The sequence below is a fragment of the Triplophysa dalaica genome, chromosome 14 (assembly GCF_015846415.1).
Source record: "Triplophysa dalaica isolate WHDGS20190420 chromosome 14, ASM1584641v1, whole genome shotgun sequence".
NCBI lineage: Eukaryota > Metazoa > Chordata > Actinopteri > Cypriniformes > Nemacheilidae > Triplophysa > Triplophysa dalaica.
The window spans coordinates 21,357,402-21,370,995 of NC_079555.1; positions in this window are offsets into that span (position 1 = coordinate 21,357,402).

The window sequence follows — 13,594 nt, forward strand, 5'->3', positions numbered from 1 at the left end:
CTATGTAAAGATTAACCAGCAGATGGTGGTGTAGATCCACAAATAAAAAAAACATTACCTTTTCTTTGGAATAATGGCTTCATACAGTGTTTAAAAATGGATCAAGCAGTGCCTACACACAGACTACACAGGTTGGGAAGGGGTTCTGAGTACCACATCGAAAACACTAGTGTAACAAGACACTATTTTTATAACTTGAGGATTCAACTTTAAATGAATAATTTGGAAATTTCCTTTTTAAAACTAATTCATCAGTAATGCGCAGCAGGTGGTGAAATGCGTGTGACGTGATGATACGTCTTTGCATATGGCCATGGCTGTAAAACGGAAATATCTGTCTGTAGTGGGAAAAAACACCAACAAAGAACAGGAAGGCATGTGTTTTTATACTATTAAGTCTAATTTAGTTTTGCAAAATTATGCAAGTACAGATTTAAAAAATTTGTATTTATCCACTGGTTTGACGTTGAACGTTTGATAGTCTGAATTTAGGGACTGTCTCCAAAGTTACTTATTTTGTCCACTACCGCTTAAATGTTTGCCACTAGGGACCAGTGTTGGGTGTAACTAGTTACTAAGTAATTAGTTACTGTAATTTAATTACTTTCCCCTTGAAAAGTAAAGTAAGGGATTACTCATATGTTTTCTGTAATTTAATTACAGTTACTTTTGATGTAATTAAACTAAATACTTTATGAAATATATGTGTGTGCAATAGTGTAATTGACATCAAAATTCAATGTCTTACTTTAAATCTGTGCTTTAATGTATAATTCTCACATTTGTAATACTTTGGTCAGTTAATAATATTATTTGAATGAATTAAATAAGCCGATACATGTCTATCCTTGAATCACTTAACTAATCAATGTTGATGTAGGATATAGAAAGTAATTAGTAATGAGTAACTAAATACTTTTTGGACAGAGTAATTTGAACTGTAATCTAATTACACTATTGAATATGTAATGAGTAATTAGTAATTAATTACTTTTTCAGAGTAACTTACCCAACATTGCTAGGGACCCACGTCACCGTAGTGACACTAGCTGATCTCCGCATACACGGAAAGGTGCACTAGTCATACAGGATCAAATTTGCTGGCTGAAGTTCTAAAAGTTTGGTTTAATCATGAAAAATGTACAATGCACAATGTTCTCTCAGCATTCCACACAAACACATTTAGCGTTCAACGTTGTCTTGTCTGTCATAGCAGGAATGATAACAGCCACTTTCTGTATGTTTTTGCCATCTCCGGTCGTTTTCGTGTGTAAAAAATGGGCGCTTATTTTGTTAATTCGATCGAAAGATACGAAGAAACCCATACATTTACATGCCCATAAACCCTCCCCTCAATAAATCAGGACATACAGTAGGTACTCAATCAGAATGAGCCTTCCGACGCCGCTGTCTCTTTGGCGGTACTTCTTTAATGTGTGTTGACCCTTATTTACCGCAGAGTGGCAGTCTATTCAGGGATCTTCACTCAGCACGAGTTGACGACACAAATTTAGGTAAAACAATGTCATTTTCATGAAAACTATTAAAATGGATTTATAGCGTTTTGGAAAAGAGCTCTTCATGTATTAGTTTCTTTGCTGCTTTAAATGGCTTGATAAAACACCTACTTATGAATTAAGGTGTTTTCTTGCGAAACTATTTGTCACTTTTAAAGACAAATTTAACTTTTTGTACTTTTTTTTAACCACAAATACACAGCTTGCACCAGGCCGTTCACGACTTCCCCTAATAAATAATCTCGTTGGAAAGGTCATGCGTCTTATGTAAGCAGGTGTACTGACCCATTGTTTACAAGTGGTGAGGAGGAAAACCTTTTAGTTCTTGCTGGATGTTTTGTGAAACATTATGTTTTTGAGGCAGATTATTGTATGAAATGGTCCGCTCGTTTGCTTATCCGGGAAGAATAAACGTCAGACGCGTGACCTTTCCAAGGTGATTTCTTATTATGGAAAGTCGTGAACATGCAACACGGTTGGATGCAAGCCGTATATGTGTGGTTAAAAAGTAGAAAAAGTAGAATTTTTCTTAGAAAATTACTAATTGCTTCGCTAGAAAACAACCTAATTCATCGGCTGATGTCACTTTTAGTCATTTAAAGCTACAAAGAAAGTGAAATTTGGACCTTAAATCAGGGTGCCCCCCCATTAAATCCATTTTATGGAGAGGTTCTTGAAATGTTTCCCCACAACATTAGATAAGTTTCTACAGAAAAAATAAAGAGATGGACTGACATGGTATGACATGAGGGTGAGTGAATGAGGATAACATTTTAATTATTTTATGTCTTTCCATTTTGTTTACTCTTTATTCACCAGCAGATGTCTTCAGCGTGCAGTCTTTTGGGTTCTTGAAACATTTTGTGAACAACTTGTTCATAATGACTCTCTATTGTTTACAGCTGCATATCAGACCTATTTAAAAGAAATGATTGCGTGTGTGTGTGTGTGTGTGCGTGTGCGTGGGGGTGTAAGTAGTGCTGCACCTGAGCGAAAGTGAAGCAGTAATTATCTGAACACAGGAGGTTTTGTCCTCTCACACGCTTTATACTACAGCAGCCTCTCACCTTCAGCAAACTCTTCACCATTATTCGCTGAGAACACCTCAGGAGGTCTATCCCACAAAATACTTGCTCTGTAATTACAGGAGCTGAAACACACTGACTGACTTCAGCTTTTCATTGTTCTTGAAGCGGCCGGGCAACGATGTGTCATGCATTCTGACTTCTTTACAGTGTTAAACGTGTTGTCTTCTCATGCTTAACATGGTCAACTTGTCAAAAAACGAGTTAGGCGTGTTACGTAGTATTTCTGTGCTGGATACACTCCCCCAGTGATCATACAGGTTTCGGAAAGTTTTTTCAAACATATAAAACTGTTTTGTAACAACTTTTCTTAGTCCCTTATTGGACCATTCTCCCGGAAAAGCACACAGAACGGCCACAGGAGAGCAGGAGAAGGAGCATGCATAGACGTCACTTTCACTTAGCAGGAGAGAGAGATCATATGTGTTTGTTCTCTGCATTTGGGTGATGAATGTTATATAAACTGAGGAAATAACGCTGGATTTGGAGATGGTTTGAAACTGATATATATGGCGCCGTCCCAGTGCTTAAAGATGCCAGATATCCGGTGAGTGAAACTGATGTTTGTGTTTTGTTGACAATGGATACACTGGATATGCTTTAGTTCAGCCTACCCCTCCCCCCCGCACGCGCTGTATGTTTTCGGAAACAATCGTAAAGCTGTATCTACCTTTTATAAATGTTATCAAACTTAATACTCTTCGAAGATACGAAGAAAGCAATACTACTCTATAGGTACTCAAGATTAATATAAGATTGGCATAAACCCTGTGTTACGCCCCTTTAAATGTGAAAATCTTCTTTAAACACAAAACACTTCAGAATTCAATCACTTTCAAAATATATCAGAGTTGTTTACCTCATGTGTCACAAGTAAAGCCAATCACACTGGGCTCTGGTACAAAACATTTGTAACTAAAGCTGATAGGAAAGAAGATTTGTATAAGACATGAGAGCCACAAAATGTTTGAACAAAACAATAACAAGTATATTGATTTTATTTATTTCCGAGCTCCAGATGACTCACAGTACCCGGATGACCTTGTGTTATTAGTTTTGCAGAAAAATAAAGAGAGTATTGCGATTAATATACAGGTGCTGGTCAAATAATTAGAATATCATCAAAAAGTTGATTTATTTCACTAATTCCATTCAAAAAGTGAAACTTGTATTTTGTATACATTCATTCCACACAGACTGATATATTTACATATGTATATTTTGATGATTATAACTGACAACTAATGAAAACCCCAAATTCAGTATCTCAGAAAATTAAAATATTGTGAAAAGGTTAAATATTGAAGACACCTGGTGCCACTCTCTAATCGTCTTATTAACTCAAACACCTGCAAAGGCCTTTAAATTGTCTCTCAGTCTAATTCTGTAGTCTACACAATCATGGGGAAGACTGCTGACTTGACAGTTGTCCAAAAGATGACCATTGATTGACACCTTGCACAAGGAGAGCAAGACTCAAAAAGTCATTGCAAAAGAGGCTGGCTGTTCACAGAGCTCTGTGTCCAAGCACATTAATAGAGATGAGAAGGTGTGGTAGAAAAAAGTGTACAGGCAATAGGTATAACTGCAACCTGGAGAGGAATGTGAAACAAAACCCATTCAGAAATGTGGGGGAGATTCACAAAGAGTGGACTGCAGCTGGAGTTAGTGCTTCTAGAACCACTACGCACAGACGTATGCAAGACATGGGTTTCAGCTGTCACATTACTTGTGTCAAGCCACTCTTGAACAACAGATAGTGTCAGAACCGTCTCGCCTGGGCTAAAGACAAAAGGACTGGACTGCTGCTGAGTGGTCAAAAGTTATGTTTTCTGATGAAAGTCAATTTTGCATTTCCTTTGGAAATCAGGGTCCCAGAGTCTGGAGGAAGAGAGGAGAGGCACAGAATCCACGTTGCTTGAGGTCCAGTGTAAAGTTTCCACAGTCAGTGATGGTTTGGGGTGCCATGTCATCTGCTGGTGTTAGTCCATTTTTTTTTTATGTAAGGTCAACACAGCCGTATACCAGGAAGTTGTAGAGCACTTCATGCTTCCTGCTGCTGACCAACTTATGGAGATGCATATTTCATTTTCCAACAGGACTTGGCACCTGCACACAGTGCCAAAGCTACCAGTACCTGGTTTAAGGACCATGGTATCCCTGTCCTTAATTGGCCAGCAAACTCGCCTGACCTTAACATGACTACATTATAAGTCATATGTAATGGGGATGTGCACGAATGTTCGAATATTCATTCCGCAATAACTATTTGAATATTAAAAATGCTATTCGAATATTGGTATTTTTCTTAAGAATAAAACTGCGTCAGCACAAGGTTAAGTTACCGCTACAGAAGACCTTAGCGTTGTCACGTCTTATTTAACTCTTCTTCACTTCATCTGTAAGGATTTTATAATATACAGAAAATATAAAATTCTTTGTATGTGGTCCTAAAATCTTTGTTCACTCAGATCACAAGCTAGTTTAAATATTTTAAGTTTACACACCAGATGCCCGGATCGCATGATATGCTCGGCTCCCATCACCATAATAAAATGTTTCAAAACTGCTGAGCCACAGAATTCACTAACATTACTTACATTAGGTATAAAAATACCAACGTAATATTAAATGATTAACAATAATTAATGTATTTCCATAACTGGTTTGGAGCGGCTGTTCTTAGTAAATCCATATTTGTTCGTAAAAAATATATTAAGGAATGGTAATTTCAACAACTTGAAACATGAAAATGTACATTTCACTGCGACTTATGTTACTGAATTTGGCCTTTACATGAGACTGGCACCTTTTTCCATCCCTAAAAGCTTGAATGTTCCTTCTAGAAGTTCAAATAGGGTTGTCGCCTTCAAGTTACAGCCTGTAAAAACATTTACATGGATGCTTTTTTTGTTTTTTTTGAAACGCGCTGTGATTTCTTACCTCAGTTGAAATAAATACCTTATTTATAGATGCAAATGAGATGCAAAGCTAAAGACAGACACTGACTGTGAATGACAAAGAAAACAATATTTACATACTGGGCTGATCAGCAGAACGTCTTCATCAGATGACGGTCACCTAATAAACATGGAAACAAGAACTATGGCTCCGTCTTTTTTGCAAGGTATTTAAAATAGGCCTATAGGCTAGTTTTTTCCTATCAAGAACATGTCAAACTAAATAAACAAGATAACCAAATAACACAGATGGTCAATATACGTTGCGTTTCGTTCGTTTCTTTTTGTACTATATTGTTCTGTGCAGGTTTAAATGCAGTTTCTATATATTTCTTCTTTTTTGCAACATTAAAACAGATATACAGGATATTATGTTAATGCGTTATTATTTTTTTATGATAATTATACGCTTGATATGAAATTCTGACTTAATAAAAACGTAACAAATTACGTCATTTTGAACGAATATTCAAATATTCAATCACTGTAATGAGGGCAGTATATAAGCTTGCACAGATACTGAAAGAGGATGGATTTATATTGACATTTTGAATAAAATCTGGCCAAATCAAACTTAAAATGATGGTCTGTCCAATAAACGCCATGACTAGGGCTTCTTTAAAATGAGGATCTTCTGAAGGCTTTAAAGGAATTGTTCACTCAGTTATGAAAATTCGTTCTACGTTTGCTCATCCTTTATTGTATTTTGAATATTATAGTACTATATTTTGAAGGATGTTGATAACTGAACTCCATTGACTTCTATTTAATGAACAGAAAACTATTTACATACATTTCATTACAAATACATTTCTCAAAATATAAGACTTACGTACAGGTTTACAAACACAAAGGAGTGAATAAATGATGACCGAATTTCATTTTATTTTTGTGTGAACTATGACCAAGTCTAATCTAATCTATTTTTTAGGGATAGACTTCATTACTCAAGCAGGAATGGTTGTAGGATGTTTCTGTCAGTATTGTTCATCTTTAACACCTCCTGAGGTTTCATTACAAACACAAAGGTGCTTTAAGAGCCGGTAACCGCACGTTGAAGTGTGTGTTTGTGGGTAGGAGGCTCTTTTGTCTCTGGCAGTGTGTTTAACAGCGGGTCTGTCAACATATGAATGGTGAAGGTTACGCATAACAGAAAAGACGCAGGCCACAAAACCACAGCACACGCACGTGCTACACAAATTTGGGGAAAATCTTCAGAATTCCACAGAATAGTTTGAAATGTGTTTACATTTGTACACAAATATAAATATGTGTTAATGGGTTCAAATATTCTTGCCTGTCTATGCATTTAATGGCAGATGACAGCAGATTGTGTTATGTTGATTTTAGTTTGTAATAATGACACTTTTTCACATCTCCCAAACATTTAATAATGAGTGTGTTCGTGCTCGCTCACGCATGAAACACGGCGGTATTAAAGTCTGTAACTTGGTTGTTTAATCCAAAGAGTTCTGCTACGATTCCCTGTTAGTCTCCTTCAGCCTTCTGTGATTTGCGTTCGGCCACTAAATGTCTGCAACGGAGCTGTGTGGGAGGAGAAAAAGTGAAATGCTATCGTTCTCCAGCCATAACTTTCTTTTTGAAGATTTTGTACCTAGTGATGTTAAGAATATTTCTTCTTCGCTGATAATGTACGTATATTTAAGTCCTATATTTAACCGTTTAGGTTTCACAGGGAGCAACAGACCATAGTTAATAAATATAACCGGAAACTAGTGTCTCAAGTCGTAAGTATGTCATCAGGCTACGTGGAAGTATTCCATTCATATTTGTTGTCGCAAATGCAACTGTTTTAGGCCCGATTCACATTTGCATTTAAAACCGTGCAGAAAACGCGAGCCGTGCCTCTTTCTCTCTTCAATTGTGCGTGCAGCTCTCCGAAACGTTGAACTATTTCCATCTCAGTGTGCCGCACCGCATGCGTGTCGCGACCGTGACGCCCCCTATTCGTGTCTACATTTAAAACAACGAATATGTGTGCGGAAAAGACGCAAAATGTGTATCGGGCCTTAGGCTTAGTCTGGAGCCCTGCTTACATTATTGCACACTTCACAGTATCTCACAAAATCACCTCATTGTATCTCACTGTAACCTATGGTGTCTTACCCTTCACCATGTCATCATGCTTCGAGTGAGTGCAATAGTTAACTCATCTTTTTTTCACATTTGTGACTGTACCTTGAAACGGATAGCCTGAAGTGCTTCTCCTTTTTGGTTGTTGATGTGTGACGATGTGTTTGGATAATTTGACTCGCGTTGTTGAACGTAATCCTATGTGCTACGTGCGCCGTATCTAACAGTGCTAGCTGAGATTTTATAGGACAGACGTCATCGCTCCGTGCACATATATTTCCCATTGTCTGTGTTAATGAGTATTCAAAGGATATTATTCAGGAGTTCTTTAACTCCGTCTTCCTGTACATCATGTCAGCTATGTTTTTTTCCAGCTTTGTAAAATAAAATAAAGTTTGTAAAGTTGTTTGTGATCAGCTTCTGGTGACAACAGCAAACACACACGCACGCACACACCCACCAACACAAACACACAGACAGGGCAGCTCATATTTGTCTTTTATGGTGTGAGACAATAGTGGTCTTTGTGCAGGGAGAGAATGACCTGCATTATTATGTTGTAGAATGTGTGTATTGTGTGTGGTTTGTGGGGGTGTGTATCTTTTGTGGCTGAGTCAATGGATACATTGGCACGAATTGCCTTTCAGATTCGCAAAAACGGCATGTACGGCAACACAATGACTGATGTCCTGTTGAGCGAGGGATTTAGCTCATGAGTGGTGAAGCCTCCCTCTCTTAACCCATGAGCACAACAATCAGACAGCAGGAAACAACATGAGATCTGTCTTCATGTCTGTGTATTTGTTCTGAGACCTCCGCTGACCCTCGGCTCACACACGCTCACATTATTCACACACACCTGACGCTAACACACTACACTCAATGTCACTACTGTCAGTGTTGCTTCTCTCTTGTGTTTCCCTTATGTCTCACAACAGCGTCTGCTTTATAAATTGATGGATGTGGTTGTTGTGCATTTGTGTTGAACTGCATTATTATGAAACAATCCATGCAAGTGTTCAATGTTTCACATTTAATTATTATATTATATTATCCATTACTGTAGGGGACGCCCCTCCCCTCCAATTGCACCCATGCCCCACTAGAAGGTCAAGTTAATTTTTCTATATAGCGCCAGATCACAAGAGAAGAGCATTTAAGGCTACCTTTCCGACAGAACATGTCTATACCTTGTTCTTTTACTAAACAAATTAAATAGCATTATGGTATTTGCTTTGTTATATATAGCTTTCCTGTGTCTCAGTGGTTAGAGCATGGCACTAGCAATGCCAAGGTCATGGGTTTGATCCCAGGGGATTCCGTATAGTCAGAAACAAATATATAATGCACTGCAATTTAAGTCACTTTGGATAAAAGCGTCTGATAAATGCATAAATGTAAATGTTATACAGCGGCATGTCATTTCTCTCTCATGTTTACAATTCTCCAGCCCGATGCGCAGGTGCACACACATACACAGGTTAGCACACTCCCACCCGCGGACAATGTGTTGCGTCAACCACCTGAAAAGCAATCAGATAAAAATATTTGCTTTTATTTTTAATGGCAACATTCGCTCTCCTGCTCCGAGTCTAAGTACAGAAAAGACGCATGCCCTGCCCCTGACAAGCAACAACAGTCCTGTCCAGTCACCACCAGATGACAGGTTTTCACCCTGCTTGGCTTCATTCCATCCACACCGCGAGACAGAATCAAGCATTCAAAACATCGGACTATTTCTGTAGTTTAAATTGAGCAGTGCGTCTACTTAACTGATCTGTACACATCACGTGCACTCAAGGACGTTTATGTGGCCGATATCTTCCATCTTCATTTTAACCCTTTCTGCTCAGTGAATGCTGCTCTCACGCCAAAGACACAACCTGCTATCACAGTTTTAGTCTGTTTGGTTTTGTTTCTGTATTCCTGTTTTGCCTGTGTTCCCTCAATTATTTCCCCATTTGTTAATTGCCCCACACCTTTTCCTGTTCTCCCTGATTACGTTCCCCTTTGTTCCCCTATGTATTTAAGGCCTGTATTTTCCTTACTTCAATGTCTGTTTAGATTGTGTTACATTTGCTTGAGTAGGGAGCTCGAGCTCCACGACAAGTCTGACCAGGTTTGTGAGCAGGCAACACCGTGTGCTGCCGTGGGAGTCCTCGTGGACATCGAGGTTAGAATATGTCATGTCTCCAAAACCGGGACTTCACCTCGGCCCTCCAACCCAGCGGCTAAACCTCGGCTCCCTCATTTTACATTTATATTTACATTTAGGCATTTGGCAGACGCTTGTATCCAAAGCGACTTACATTGCTTTATCCTATACATTTTAGATAGGTATTTGCAATCCCCTGGGATCTTCACCACGTCCCGTCAGCCCACCAGCTCCACCAGGCTCCCTTGTCCCTCAGGCCCCGCCTTGGTCAGTCTTCGACCATCTGCTGCCTACGGGCTCCAATCCTCGTGCTGCGCCTTGTCACTCCACCTCGATTACTCTGTCAGGCTCCTCCTTCCCTCCGGCTCCATCCTCTGTCGCTTTGGCTCCGCCACAGTCTTCCGGATCCCTGTCTCAGTCACCTGAGCCGTTGGTTCGGCCTTGGCCCTCCGGACCTTCTGTGTCACCCTGGCTCTTCATCTGTGCGGCTCCACCCTGGGCTCCTCCTCCACCATCGACCTCTCCGTCAGTAAGCCCCCGGGTGTCGCCAGCCATCCCATCTTCTCCATGGCTGCTGCCTCTGTGGACACGCCCGTGGGCCGTCACCCTGGGTGATTTATCAGGCTCCTCCTCCTCCATTAACTTTTTGTGTGCTTCTGCTCATGATAAATCCATTTCAGTTGTTACATTTAGTTGTCAGTAGTTTTATTAATTATTAAAATAGACCACTAAGACTTTGCTTTAGCAACAGAGCCTTCAACTCATTTTCTCAGTCCCTAGGCCTTCTTTGTTTCATACATACTGGTTATATCTGAATATAAAATAAATGGCCTGATAAAACATTAGGTGTTAACTTTTTATATATTTGTTCGACTGGGCTCAATTGATTAAATATTATTTATTAAAAAAAGTATTGTCTGGATCTCAGCCACAAAGAAAATATAGAGACCGCACTAGAGGTCGACCGATATGCGTTTTTCAGGCCGATACCGATTATTTCCTTGCAAATTAGACTGATAACCGATATTTTGAACCGATATATATATGGTGTAAAAACGTAAATTTATATAGAAATTAAGAACACATGCTCTGAAACATTTGAAATATTTTTAAATCTGACTGAGAAATCTTAATCATAACACTTATATTAATACTAATAAAAGAAAGAAGGGAGCACCCAGCAGAATTCTGTGAACATTTTGTAAACCACAAGCAACACAGTAAAAAACAACAAGCAACAAATGAAAAAATGAATTGAATGTAACAAATTATATTTATTTATGGAAAAAATATGTTCTGATGACTTTAACATTGCATACAATACTTTTCAATTAATCATTATGCTAATCATTGGATTAACTAGCACAATTTGAATTTATATATTAAGTGTAAATAATTGAATTGCCTTCATAGCTTATTGTGTATGTTGTTGAAAAGACCGCAATATTTTCATGAAGCTATAACATGAGCATGAGAGCGCTCTGACTGAAGACCGACGATTCAAGTTCTTTATGCTTTAAAATGTCTTGTATTTTTGAAATGGCGTCATTTTAAGTGACGTGCAAAACGCCAGCTCGATCAATTACAAGAAACGCGTGCGCAGTGTGCTGCTCGCTTGCAGAGCAAATCATTGTTATACTGAGGATGTGAATTATATCTACATGATAATAATGCGTAAATCCCGCGGAACCTGCAGGAAACCCGCAAAGCTGCTCCGAGTGTTTTGCATCTTCAGTGCAGTGGATTGAGATTTATTTCAACGTCTGATGCTGCTTTACCTCATAGAGCATGAACCCGAAGCAGCGCTTTCGGTGTGACAGTGAAAAAAGACTTTCTGTTCCGCAGCCTCCCGTGTTGATTGGCCGGACTCGTGACTTAGTCCCAACAAATCAGAGGGGCAGTGGGCGGGCATTACTCTAGGCAAACCCCTAGAGTGACGTGTTCCGACTGCTCTCGCTAAATCCTTGGCTGCGTCAGAGCCAAAAAGCGCATTTCAAAATTAAATGACTTTATCGGCAAATCGGCTTTGAAAATGATCGATATCGATTATCGGCTAAATCCTTAATATCGACGCCGATAATCGGCCAGTTCGATAATCGGTCGACCACTAGACCGCACCCCCTACACAACCCTCAAACAGCCCCCCAAGCCGTAAACATAGGGGAAACAATGAGTGTTTGTTCAACAATTCATATGTTCATGCTATAATAAAGACAAAAAGATTTCATGACCTTTTATTAAACGATTTTAGTAACATTTAGATTAACCTTAAGGAAAAGGTCTGGTATATATCACATGGGACTTACTTGAGATTCATTTAATACATTTTAATTTTGACTTGGTTTGTACTTTTATCTTATATAATAGCATGCACAGATGAACCATTCATCTATTATACAAGTGACTTTTGATTTTATCTGGCTGAACAACAAACTGCAGTAAAATGTCAAATGAATAATAAGCTCAAGAATGACTAGACTGCAGATGGTCATTTAATTGATGAGGTTTATCAGCATTCTCAAACATCCTTTATCTAATCTCTAAACAATCCTCTACAATCAGATGATCATTTAATTCTTTATAAATATTGACTTTGCTCTGTGACAAACGCTGATAATCTTTATCTGTACTCAACAGCATCATTCGTTTCCACCTGCTGAATAAAAAACTAACCTCTGTCTGGTGTTTAAACAGGATCTTTACTCACCAGACAGCAAGAAAGCTGAGGCTATAACCGCAAAGATGGTTGAATTTGTATGCATTTATAACCAGCCGCTGTCAGTCATAGAAGACATTGGATTTAAACGTCTTATTGCGCATCTTGAATCACAATATAAACTACCACGGCTCAAATATTTGACCAATGTAGCTCTACCTGGGTTATATCAAAATGTCTACAGCCACATACACAGTCTGCTGCACGATAATGTGACGACGGTGAATTTAACAACAGTTTCCTATTGGACATTGTCTAAATAAAGCTTGTAGGTTGCATCATTTTTGTCAAAGTAACCTGACATGCATATTGTTTTCCAAAAGTCTAATTTTAAAGGCATATTAAGATGTTCACTGCATAATGAGTATTTTGTGAATATTTAGTACTCTGTTAAAACAATAGTTATATTACATTAACATATATTACATAATTACTGTAAAATATAATACAATTCAAAAATATTTTTTTTTTACAAAAGGCAACATCTTTAGTATGAATTTAAACAGAAAAAATGGTGATCAGAGAGCTTACATATCAGTTATATAAAGCTTGAAGCATCGGGATCTTTATCGGCCAATCACGATGACAAGAAATCGGTTCCTCGGTATTGGCTGCGGAACTCTAGATGGTAGCATCCCTACCTTGTGGTTTCTCAGAAGAAGAGAAGTAACACATGTGAATCAACTGTGAGCTCATGGTTTATGACATAGCTTTTACTACAAGTTGGGCTACATGATTATGAAATTTGGCAAACGATTAATTGTCTAATAAATTATGGCGAGTGATTTTCTGTTTTTAAACATTTTTTGTTCTGTTTTGAAACGACCATTTGTTCTGAATATAAGACTTAAATACATCGTAAAAAATTGGGTCATCATATGTTTAAGGTTAAGGCTTTTACCCGTCAATAATACAATCGTTGGTTACTCAATTGTTACCTGCCGGCCCTGAGGATCGAACTAGCAACCATCTGGTCACAAGTTCAACTCTTTAACCATTAGGCCACAATTGCCTCACACTGAGATTAGCTTCAATTCAATTTTATCTCATTTTTACGGCATCTGCTT